This window comes from Perna viridis, chromosome 14, assembly GCF_037379345.1.
Source record: "Perna viridis isolate PV_CMFRI_1.1 ecotype Kerala chromosome 14, ASM3737934v1, whole genome shotgun sequence".
NCBI classification, from domain to species: domain Eukaryota; kingdom Metazoa; phylum Mollusca; class Bivalvia; order Mytilida; family Mytilidae; genus Perna; species Perna viridis.
Genome location: NC_142458.1, coordinates 13,481,383 through 13,493,217, shown reverse-complemented (window position 1 = coordinate 13,493,217; position 11,835 = coordinate 13,481,383). Strand labels below are relative to the sequence as shown.

At 45.6% G+C, this 11,835-nt stretch overlaps 1 pseudogene; it reads left to right on the top strand.

The window, feature by feature from the left end:
- Positions 1-7,225: 7,225 nt before the first annotated feature.
- Positions 7,226-9,273, top strand: LOC148598288 (uncharacterized; annotated as a pseudogene).
- The last annotated feature ends 2,562 nt before the right edge of the window (positions 9,274-11,835 follow it).

Sequence of the window (11,835 nt, the reverse complement as noted above, 5' to 3'; positions counted from 1 at the left end):
TTTATTAATAGCATCGCCAACGCCCCTTAGCGATGAATCAAACGCTCCAAGGCGATGGATCGATCGCCCCATAGCGTTAAAGCCATCTCCCATGCTTTTTGCCTCCTGCCTCAGCGGGATGCAAAAACCGTAGATTCCCGAAGATCCTACGCACTCTCCATGCATTTGGAGGAGCAGAAAGGCTTCACGCCTTTGATGAGATCGTACTCCCCCACCATCCTCACTTTTACGCCCGACCAGAGGGTGGCAAATTTGGGTACGTATATAGTCTCCTCGTGATGCAAAGCCTTACCGCGGGCGATCGAGACTCCGCACCGGCAGCATGCCTCAGGGAAAAGCTTCGAATTCCTCTTGCACTTATCACTGTCCGATATGGAGGGATACGTGCACTGATGGCCGCAGATGGTCTTGATGCAGCACTGGGGTCCGGGCGGCGGCTTAGATTTGCGGTTGGAGTGGGAATTATAGGTCCTTCCTTCGAAATCCTGATGATCGATGCGGCGAATGAGCCTGAGTCCGCACTTATTGCAGAAGCCATCCTCAAGGCTATGGCGGCAGCGGCACTCGCACTTTCCAAATTCACCCAGATGCTGGCGGATGCAGGGGTGGCAAATATTGCCGAGAAGTTTGCACTCACACTCTTCCCCGTATCGGCCAAAATAGTGATCCGCAGAGCACCCCTCGCACCTATCTAGCCATCGGGGAGGCTTGGAGAGTATATCCAAGAGGTATCCCCTTAACTCAGCGATCGATGGAGATCGACCTTTCTCTAGCTCGAACTGATTCTCCAGGAAAAATTCCTTCAAGTGATCCATTCTTTATCTTAGACTCGATAGAAATCGTCTAGATTGCATCTATACTTACCAGCCGTCTTGGGGCTCGTGAGATTGATGGTCATGAATCCGTGAGGCTTAGCCCAGCAGTGGTCGCATAAGGCATCGAATTGGGCTGGGGTGAGATCGCCGCAGTGGTCGTAATTTTGGCAGAGGTAGAAGCAGTCGACGTTATTATGGCGACCGCGAACGTAGTAATCTTTGCACTTGCTCTGCTTGTTCAGCATCAGATCGTCGAAGACCATGAGGTTTTTGCGGGCGGGATCGAGCTCTCGAGGATCGGGCACGTCGCTCGCCTCCTCGAAGAAGAAGGGTTCGATACCGCTAGGCTTGGGCGGCGGCTTCATCATTTGCACCACGTCTACCAGAGAGTGGGGATAGCGATCCTTGATGGAGAAAAGGTCGCGGATGTCGTCTTTCGAAAATCCTTTCCCCAGCGCCTGCCGCAGCAGCTGATAGATGGGATGGTGGAGCGATTTTCCGAAGACGTAGAGGCGATCGTAATCGAGCCATCCATGGCGTAGGAGGAGATTATTCAGCAGAGTCGTCTTGCCGCAGTCTGACTTCCCGATGATCAGACCTCGGATGGATCGCTGCGGGAGGAGATAGTGGTTATGCCGACGACTCGCGACGGGCTCATCGTAGGTAAGGTCTTCAACGTCCATTTATCTATATAAAATGGGAATGTACTGCTCGAAGTGCAAGAAGAAGACGGAGACGAATAATCGCGCCGTGATCACGAGCGATGACGGACGGTGGCGACGGAAGGTGGGGACCTGCGCAGAGTGCGGCGCGCGGAAGTCGGAATTCATCAAGACGGAGAGTGGCGCCGGACTCATGAATAAGATGATCAATCGGCTGCTCGTCGAGATGCATCTGCCGGGGCATAATTTCACCGGTCCGGGGACCAGACTCAGTCAGCGACTCAATGCCGACGGCACTCCCAAACCTTGGTCCAGACCCATCAACCGAGTCGATGAGGCCGCCTATCGCCACGATCTTTGCTACGCCAAGCATAAGGATACGGCCGCACGCAATTCGATCTGCGATAAGACGATGCTAGCCTCCCTCGATGCCATCCCCAATCCCACCGCACGCGAGCGCCTCGAGCGTGGCATCGTCAGACCCCGGAAGCACGACGTCGATCTCTACTCCACCGAGAACGAAGAGAAATCGAGCGTGGTGGAACGCTGGAATCGTACCATGAAGGAGATGTTCAAATACTTTTCGGCCAATTCCACGCGCTCCTACCTTCCCGTCCTGGACGATCTCGTCCGCCAGTATAATACCTCCAAGCATCGATCCATCAAGATGACCCCCATCGCCGCCAGCCAGAAAGAGCACGAGGCCAAGGTCTTCTGGAATCTCTACGGAGACCTCCCACCCATGCAGCCTCAGGATTCGACGTCGGCGATCAGGTCCGGATCACCAAAAAGGGATATACTCCGCGCTGGACGGAGATCTTTACCATCGCCCAGATCCTAGCGACGCAGCCGCCCACCTATCGTCTCAAAGACTATAAGGGTGAGGAAATCAAGGGGTCCTTTTACGAGCCCGAGCTTCAGCGCACCGACCAGGATATCTTTCGCATCGAGAAAATCCTGAGCCGACGCATCCGGAATGGGAAGAAAGAAATCCGCGTCAAATGGAGAGGATATCCCAAAACCTTCAATTCCTGGGTCAAGGAGTTCGACTGGCAATGATCTCCCCAGGCTTTCCGGTCTCGATCAAGGGAGACCAGAAAGTCTTGATTTATGCATGCTTCAGCACGACGAAGACCCTTAATACGTCTAGATCCTCCTGCAGGCGATCGTAAAGGGCTTTCGTGATGGGCTCATTATCGGTCCTGGGGAGAGGGAGATTTAGCAGGTGATATTTTTGCATATCTAGGTCCTTAGTCATCAAGCCGCCATTGGTCGAGATGCACTCTGACTTATCGACTTTACCATCTTCCTCGGTCATTAGCTGTTTGGTAAGGTCTTTGATGGATGCGTCATACTCCCTTTGCATCCGCCTTATACCGTCTTTCATCTGCTGATTGACCCATCGCTTCGTGACCGCGTCCGAGCTATCCCGTGGCAATCCCAGACTAGTGATGCGATTATCATTCATATCGAGATCCTGGAGCATCCGCCAGACGGGCATGCGCTTTCTCGAGTGAGATCCAAACTTATCCATTTATCTATAGTCCGAAGATCACCTCCTCGAGCGTCCGACCTTCCGATAAAAGCTTCAGGACGTGCAGGCAAAAGTGCCCGCATACCACGTCGCCGCGCCGCTGGAGCTCATCGGTATTATATCGAATTTCCGGCCGCAGATAGTTGACCATCTCGTCGGGTGGGGGCAGGCCGTAGGGGTCGAAGTAGACTTTGAATCCTCCACGCTTATGCCAGCACGTCCATTGCGTGCCAGGGCCATTGCGATCGTCGTGATTCAGGATGCCGCATTCGGCGAGATGGGGGTTCGATGGTAGGGCATCGTGCATGAATATTCCTCTGAATCGATGGATGCCTAGGGATTTGGTGGCTTCCTCGCGCTCTACGTTGGAGAGGGGCTTATGGGGGAGGAGGAGGCCGTGCACGCGTATGCTGCTCATTTATCTAGGTACGGGCTAGGTGCGGGATGGGCATCCGCACCCGTCAGAGCCTGCTAGGTGCGGGATGGGCATCCGCACCCGTCAGAGCCTGCTAAGTGCAGAGGGGAGGGGTCTTACCTCAATTGCTGCCGTGAGTGATCCGATAGTGTCCGTGGGCAAGGGTGCTGATGCCGTCGGGGAGGATGTGGCACTTATCGTTCTTGGCGGAGAGAGCGATCTTGTTGATCTGCTCCGTGTAGATCTGGTGGAGATGGCTCCGGATGATATTCATCGGGCGATGGATCTCCTGCTGGGTGTCAAGGCAGCGCTTGTAGTCATCAAAGGCGATGCTGCGCTTGATGACGCTCTTGGTGACTCCCTTCACCTTCTTCGTAGCCTTACCGTCGTCCAACTTGAAGGCGTATAGTTTTGCGCGGAGCCCCACGACTTCGGTCATGGTCTTGCCGCCGCACTCGTCCTTCAATTTTCCGATGACCTTCTTATTCACGCCAGTAGGGATGCCGGAGGGATGCTCGGCCGGATAGTTGGACGTTTCGAATTTTTCCTGGACGTGTGGCGCGATGTCTTTGTAGAAGTCGGCGGTTTGGATTTCGTAGGCCAAGCTGTCGGTGTCGGTGAAGAGCAGCCGGGCCTTATCGCCGTACGTCGTCCTCACGACTCCGTAGTGGAAGTCGTACATCAGGAGCTTCGAGATATCCAAGATGCACGCTCCTAGGTAGACGGGCTTATCGAACTTGAGCTTGGTCTTCTTCATATGGACAGCTGCTAGATTCTCGGTGAAGACGACTCGGCGATCGAAGTTGGGCTTGACCAGGAGCTTCAGGGCCTGCTTCTCGGTGGTGACTAGCATGACGTCGACGCGCTTTCGGATATTCTCCATCGTCTTGCCGAAGACCGAATCATTCATCAGCTTGAAAAATTCTTTCTCGGAGTCGGTCTTGGCTGCGGCTCGAAGCTTCGTATTCAGCTCGATATACGACTTGAGCCAGGGGGATTGCCTGAACCCTATGATGCGATGGACTTTGACGAGCTTCATGCCCATCGATAGGTAGAGCTTGAGATTTCGATAGTGGAGGGTATATTTTTCACGCTTGCCCAGATGAGGCACGAGCTTGCGCACCTTGTCGATTTCCACGTTTTCCGGCGCGAGAGGGTAGTCATTGTGGGCGTAGTGAAGATCTTGCGGATATTCCAGATCGCATTCCACCATGGCTCCGTACTCGTGATCGTCAGGATACCCTAAGACCTTCCCGATTTCCTCCGGCTCCATACACTCGAAGTCTCCCGTGGGAAGGGCTGTGCCGTCGCCGAACCGTAGAGATTGTTGGCGTCGAGGTAAGTGAGATATTTGGTGGGTTGGGAGCTATCGTAGTCGGCCATGTAGGGATTATTAGCCTGGCCGTGGCGATGGGAGATCATGGCGACGCCCCCTCTGGTTGCCCTCTCGAACATCAGGAGCATGTCTGGATCGGAGAGCAGCTCCAATCTGACGCCGGTGGTTTTGAGGGCGGCATCGTAGGCTAGCCCTGGGGATGTGAAGTAGTGGGCAGGATCAAGCCCATAGTGAGTCTGACAGATATCCCTGAAATCCTCGAAGATATCCTCCAGTATGGCCACGTCGGATTCTAGGTAGAGATTGTGATAATCTCGCAGGGTTTTGCACTCGAAGGCCTCCCATACTCTCTGAGCGTGCGCATAGTCCTCATCGCTGATATGCTCACCGGTGAGCGTGCTGAAGAAAGCTTCCTTGGGTGGGAGCTGGGTCTCCTCAAGCTTGGCAGGCCCATCGGCGTAATCGTAGGGATAGACCCCCTTCCTAATCATCAGCTCATACCTGTCACCAAAGCATTCTCTAACCGCCTTGAATTTATAGGGTGTGAGATTCTTCGCTAAATTTTCGAGGGAGCTGAGCATGAATCTGCACGAGTCGATGAATCTCATTTCCAGACCATCTTCTAGTTGCTTCGAGAAGCTGATATATTTTTCATCCGTATTGGGGATGCAGGTGATCTTCCCTCCCTTGAATTCCTTCATGAAAAGATGGGCATCGTACCAACTCTGGTTGTGCAAGAGGATGGGCACGTGCTTCGGAAGCTGAAAATCTAGATTGCACTGGTTGTGTGCCGCGCCCCGATACTTCCCGGTGAGATGGTCGTGGTCCCGCACCTTATCCCCTTCCAATTCACCCCCGCAAATGTGGCAGTGCGTGCTTGATTCGAAGCCCCCCTTATCCTCATCGCTCAATACCATCGACTTCTTTTCCTTGCATATCTTGCTGATCGTCTGAACTTCCTCTTCGATGCACTGCACGAATTTCTTAGCCGCATCTTCCCCGCAGTAGACGACCGATTCCTTGTAGTCGCCGTGGGCATACTTCACGCGATAGCAGAAACCTGATGGTCGGTGCTGCTGATACTGCTTCGTGTAGGACTTGGTCGGATCGAGCTGGCAGGTATCGATCTTCTCCGTGAAGCATTCAAAGTCCGCATAGATCGCGAATGGGACTCTCATCTGCTTCTTGTGGTTGTGAAAGGCTATGGCGGATCCTTCCTCCGGCATCTCGATCCTGATTGCATCCTTCTGGCTGCAATATTCCATATGATCGTCCAAGAGATCCTGCCTGGTGAAGTGGGAGAGGCATCTTCGGCAAAAGTACGCTTGTCCATCGTAGTTCGTGACCTGCGCTGTCAGAAGGCGTGATAGGCTCTTGATCCAGCAATAATGTTGCTTGCCTTCACGGGTCAGGAAGAGGAGATCTACGTGGGTGGGGCCTGTATTTTTCGATATTTTGAGGGGGTAAACCTGGAGATCCTCTTCTTCATCTTCACCCTTCTTTACGCCATTGAAGCTAAAGACGTTGACGTTGATGGTAGGATTCTGCCTTTCAAATTTATCGATCGCCTTGAGCGAAACCGGGAAGTCGATGCCTTCAAATTTTAGCTCATCCCCCAACTTCACGTACTGACTGGGGCGATTGGCATGTTTCTGATCCACGTCCTCATGATGAAGCGCGGAGAGGATAGCCTACTTGAAGCACTCCTGATCCTCGTTCTGCACGTTGATGATCGCCTTCTTTTTCGCGAGTGCTGATGGGGTCGGTATGAAGGAAGCCCCTTGAGAGGCTTGAATTGGTTGAGGTGGATCTCAAGCTTCTCAACGTGTCCAAAAGTCCATCCGCTCCCTTCCCGCATGTATTTAGCCATATTTTCCTTGATCTTCTCCATCATGATCGAGGTCTGCGGATTCGAAGAGGGTAGTAAGGCCCGATCTGAAGTAGGGGGTGATGTAGGTATTTTCTCCGGTCGCGGGGTTGGTCTTTACCAGCTCTGCTAGAAGCACTAAGTGGACATTCAATCCCTTCTTTTCGGTGAGAGCATCAGAGATGGTGGTGGAGATTGTGCTTCGACTTACCTTGAGAAACGTAGCTACGTCATACGATTTCAAGGGTTCGATGACGACTGTGCCAAATACACCATTCAGTGCCTGACGCCTATCGGTGATCTTGATCTCCTCTTCGACTGGGACGCTTCTGATGCTCTCTTCCACCTGCTGGAGTAGATCCTCTCTCTTGAGCCGGGAGTACCTGGTGAGCCCGCGATTCTTGGCGAGTGCTTTCAGCTGCTTCTTGCTGAAGACTTCCCTACGGGTAAATTTACGGGAGGTTTTCTCCTCGATGAGCTTCACCAAGGCCTCCTTGTTCTTCCTACTGAATCCCCTCAGACCCTCATCAACTTTCACACAACGCCACGAGGACTTTTTTTTAGCATTGCCATAAGGATCATTTCAACAATTGAAAATAAATTTCTATCTATCACGGTTTTCAAATTATAAGCTAAACATAAGAAAATTCGTCATTTTAGATCTTTTAAGATCAATAACTCTGAAATGCAATCAATTCATAACTTGAGGGCTTTTGTAGGCCATTTTATAATGATCATTTCTTCATTGCAGTGTTCAAATTATAATGCGAAAGGTATAAAAATGTCATTTTTTATCGTTCTAATGGCAACAACTTCAATAAGGTGATATCTAATAACAAATGGAAGACTTTTCTAGAGCTCTTCAAGCTGAAGGTTGACGATCATCGGATTTATTTTCCCGTATCTCTTTGAGTATTTAAGATATATATTTATAGAAATGGGTTACTCGACGCCTGTGATCTAAAATAACAACGGTTGCCATGTTATACGTTTGGTTTATATGATTGACAGAATTTTTAAAGCAGATACCCCAAGGATGATTGACATTTGAAAGAAAAGTTGATGACGACCGATGACGACAACTGACGATGACAGAAGACGACGACAGATGTAGTAAAATTAAGAATGGTTCACTTGGACCTGAATTATAAGTAAACCAATGCTTTCATTTTCTCTTAAAGATGTGATCGGTGGATCGATTTTCGAAATCTTATGAAAGAACGTCAGACATCAGACAGTGGACATTCAAATTTTATTTAACTAATGTTTTGGTAGATAGGCCACACCAACTTTGAGTCGTTTTAAATACCTCTAAGTTTGATCTGACACTTAATCGCCATTTGTGAGTATTACATGCGTTTTATATAATTGGTTTATAAAGCTCATTTAAGAAAAATTCAATTTTTAAGAGAAATTATTTATTATCATGGATATTTTAGGATTCACTTCCGGTCAAGAATATTATAAAAGCGGTCTTTATGGTGGTCCAGCTAATATATTATGCCTCTCATTAATCCAGATCCATCAAACAGAACGGGATTATGCAGTAGTCTACTATACGGTTCTGAATTTGAGAATGGGAACTTTTTCGGACCACATGCCAAAGATGAAGACGTACCATGTGCTGTTTGTTTAAGTGGCAATACCTCAGTGTCGCTAATGATTCCAGGTAAAAGTATGTGCTATAATGGATGGAAAATGGAGTATAATGGGTATCTGGCATCTAATTTTTACGGCGGAAAAGCATCATTCTACATATGTATTGATAGCAATCCAGAATACCTGCAAGGCGGTGAAAGTAACAATAATGAAAATCTTCTGTACGCAACAACAGCTAAATGTGGGTCGTTGCCATGCCCACCATACACCAACAACCAAGCTGTAAACTGTGTAGTATGTTCAAGATAAAGTAAACAACAAAAATCTTGCTTTCATATTGGAACTAATTTTCCTTTTAAAATACTGTTAATCAAGAATTACACATGTATATGTAACAATTGGCGCAACAAAACAAATGAGCTTTTAGTTACTTTATGTTCTTTGTTGTGTATGTCTGTTTTCCATGTCTGGTCTTTGTCCCTGGATTGCATTCTTTTGATTACCGCTATAACCTTGGTTCCCGTGATTACTCTAGTGCATATTGAAAAAGAAAAAAATCAACTATGAGTAAACACATATGTATATACCTACTTTATGGTTAGACAGAAAACACAAGTTTCGTGCTTTATCCTATGATAGAAAGCCTAATTTGTGCATTCCTCACAAATTGCATTTTCTACAACTAGATAAAGGTTGCCATAAAAATGTAGATATTTGCATCTATAGTTAGTATAAAACCTGTCTCATTTTAAAGATAGTGTCCCTATAGTGATATACCTAAGTAGTAGTCTTTGTAAGAACCGTGCATATTCTGTAATTTGTGATGCCCCCTTAAAATGGCTACATATTTTTATATTTGTTGCTGTGTAGATCTGTACGATGAAATGTATAATTATTCAATTGAATTTATCTGCTCTTGAAAAATCATTTACTGAGTTATCTCCCTTAATTTTGAATTATACAACACATTCGACATATTTTTGTTCCTTAAGAGTTCGGGTTATATGAAAAGCCACATGTTAATTTCTGTTAACTAGAACATTTTAAACACAATATTAAAAAAACATTTATGTAGGCTTTCCAACAATGAATCACATCATACTTATATGTTATGAGTACATTGTAATTCGAACATTTTGTGTGTATCGTTTTGTTACCTTTCAAAATACGAACATCGTGCGTAATACCTCTATACTCTTTGTTAAAAAAATCAATCTAATTAAAATTAAACCTATCAATTGTTCCATTCAGAATCCTCGGGTTTTTCCTTGGAAGAATGTTTTCTAAATCATGATAGCTGAATTTTGATTGGCTGTTCAGAAAGGTCATCTGAACCGAAAGAAGAATGAAGTGCCGTTAGGTACTACAAGCAGTAACTGAATAGAACAATTGACACGTCTAGTTTCAATTGGATTGTGAAAAAATATTTGAATATTTCAAGTTGTCTTACTTACCTCAACGGGTGTTGTGGTCATGTCTTACGATTGCACACACTTCATTACGCAAAAAATCAACCAAAAATACGGTATTTTTTAAATCCTTATATTGTACATATTCTTCAAACTGATATTAATGCATTGGTATATATTGTCAGACAAATTGGTATCCATGATCACTTAATGATTAAAATCAACAGTTTCTATGATTATTTTCTAAAATAAAGGGGTATAACAAAATTACCGAACTGATATATTCTATAGGCAATAGGAAAAATAATAATCAAGGATTGTCCGTAAAACCAACAATATCAAGGAAAAACTGAAAAATTGGAAACTGCCGCAATGATTCTTACTTAGTACAAACAATTCCGACGGGTTAAACCAGGTTTCCATTACGATTAATTGTTACCCGATTATTGCAATACAAAGAGGCAGCTTAAATTGCCTCTGTGAATGATGGGACTAGATGTCACAATGGTACGAGTTCGAGTCCCGCGGAGGGAGCGACCAAAAATTTGCATCGCAAATTTGACAGTTCTAACATCGTTGGGAATTTTTCAGACCTTTCTATACGTTTATGTATCTTCCCTGTATCAATTTGATCCGATGGAGCAGTGTAGCGAATAGAGTCGTCACATTCTGAGACGTTTGTATAATATTGATTTGTTGTGACATGCATCATTAATTTGATCCTCCATCCTACATAATAACATCTAAAATGAACTGTCCTGTACTACCATACATCGTGTACTAAGTTACAGCCCTAGATTAATCCTACGAGGAGGAATGACCCAACCAGCGAAAGCTATATTTTTATATAGCCTAGCTGGTCGAGTGGTCTAGGGCGCTGGACGTAGTGCAGGCGGTGTTGCCATAGATGTCACAAACGGTACGAGTTCGAGTCCCGCGGAGGAAGCGACCAAAAATTTGCATCGCAAATTTGACAGTTCTAACATCGTTGGGAATTTTTCAGACCTTTCTATACGTTTATGTATCTTCCCTGTATCAATTTGATCCGATGGAGCAGTGTAGCGAATAGAGTCGTCACATTCTGAGACGTTTGTATAATATTGATTTGTTGTGACATGCATCATTAATTTGATCCTCCATCCTACATAATAACATCTAAAATGAACTGTCCTGTACTACCATACATCGTGTACTAAGTTACAGCCCTAGATTAATCCTACGAGGAGGAATGACCCGGCCAGCGAAAGCTATATTTTTATATAGCCTAGCTGGCCGAGTGGTCTAGGCCGCAGGGTGCAGGCGGTGTTGCCATAGATGTCACAACGGTACGAGTTCGAGTCCCGCGGAGGAAGCGACCAGAAACTTGCATCGCAAAGTTGACAGTTCTAACATCGTTGGGAATGTTTCAGTCCATTTCAGGTATTTCAAATCTTCAATGTTGACCTCTTGTTTTTAAGAGAGATAAGTTAGTTGTGTTTTATATTTTGTAATTAAGTAGCACTCCAGCTAAGGATAATGCAAAATGTGATTCATGGGTAAAAAGCCTACATATTTTTATTTTTGATATTTTGTTTGAAATGTCATAGTAAACAGAAATTAACATTTGGTTTTTCATATAACCCGTGCTCTTAGGAGATAAAACTTGTATAGAATGCACTGTAGATTTCAAAATTAAGGGAGATAACTCTGTAATTGACGCTCAAATACAATAGAATCTACTGAATTTTCAATGTTGATTATCTTCTAAGAGCAGGCAGATTGGAATGAATAATTATATATTTAATAGTATAGACCCATAAAACAACTTAATTACAAAAATAAAAATATATAGCCTTTTTTAGGGTGTATCACATTTTTCAGATTTTGCATGATTCTTACAAAGACAGCTACTTAAATGTTAACTCATGTTACATTATCAATCGTGGTTGTTTTCTTTTTTCGATATAAGTCTATTTTGAAGAGACCGATAACCGTTCTAACATATATTTCACTAAAATTACTTACTTACCTACTTGCAATTTTTGTTGGCATTATAAATATCTTATTGTAATATATAAACACTATCATGAAAATTCTATATATTTAAAATTTTACGAAAGGTAGATCTAAACGGATTTGTATAAAACAGTGCAACTGAATGTAACCATAGACTGTAACATAATTTGCATACTGTACATTGACTTTATTGTTACATCCAG